Source organism: Triticum urartu, chromosome 6A (genome assembly GCF_056163025.1).
Source record: "Triticum urartu cultivar PI428250 chromosome 6A, HENAU_Tu73, whole genome shotgun sequence".
NCBI classification, from domain to species: Eukaryota; Viridiplantae; Streptophyta; class Magnoliopsida; order Poales; family Poaceae; genus Triticum; species Triticum urartu.
The window spans coordinates 585,848,234-585,849,017 of NC_141878.1; the positions used below are offsets into that span (position 1 = coordinate 585,848,234).

At 49.4% G+C, this 784-nt stretch overlaps 1 pseudogene; it reads right to left on the reverse strand.

Annotated features, from left to right (window-relative positions):
* Positions 1-385: 385 nt before the first annotated feature.
* Positions 386-784, reverse strand: LOC147966687 (putative ripening-related protein 6 pseudogene; annotated as a pseudogene).

Sequence of the window (784 nt, forward strand, 5' to 3'; positions counted from 1 at the left end):
AGTATATTGCTCATCGAAGACTATCATGAGATCATCTTACATACAGTGACTTATACCGTCACAAACAAACTTACAATGGTTGACACTTACATATAAGCATATTACTGGCACACATCATGCATGTACGTATGCATATACTCCCTCCGTTCCTAAATATTTGTCTTTCTAGAGATTTCAACAAGTGACTACATACGGAGCAAAATGAGTGAATCTACACTCTAAAGTATGTCTATATACATCCGCATGTGGTAGTCCATTTGAAATAACTAAAAAGACAAATATTTAGGAACGGAGGGAGTAGTTTGTTATTTCATTGGGGAAAGACATTGAAACTGAAAGCAGATGACTCGTTTTACCAGCACAATTGCAAAAACAACTGTTTCAACTAGACGTCCGACCAGGTGACAGGCACCTCGCCGACGCTGGTGTCAAGCCCGAAGGCATGCCACACGCCGGCCGACGTGCTTATCTCGGTGGTGCCGCAGCCGTTGTCTGTGTCGCATTCGTCCACGACCACGGCCTGCACGGTGATCCCGCCAGTGCTCTTGATGCTGATCACCTTGCCGCACCGGCCGGGCCCGTACCACGCCGAAGTCATCGCCACCAGTAAGAGGCTGTCGCTGTGGTACTGACCGTCGCACTTCGCGGGTCCACCCTCCTCTCCTTGCTGGAATCCGTTCAACGACATCACCGCCGGGGTGTCTAAGACATCCCCCGCGGCAAACCACACCTGCAGGAAAACTAGAATGCCACAGATCACCACGGCTTTGGTAGTGCTCGCCAT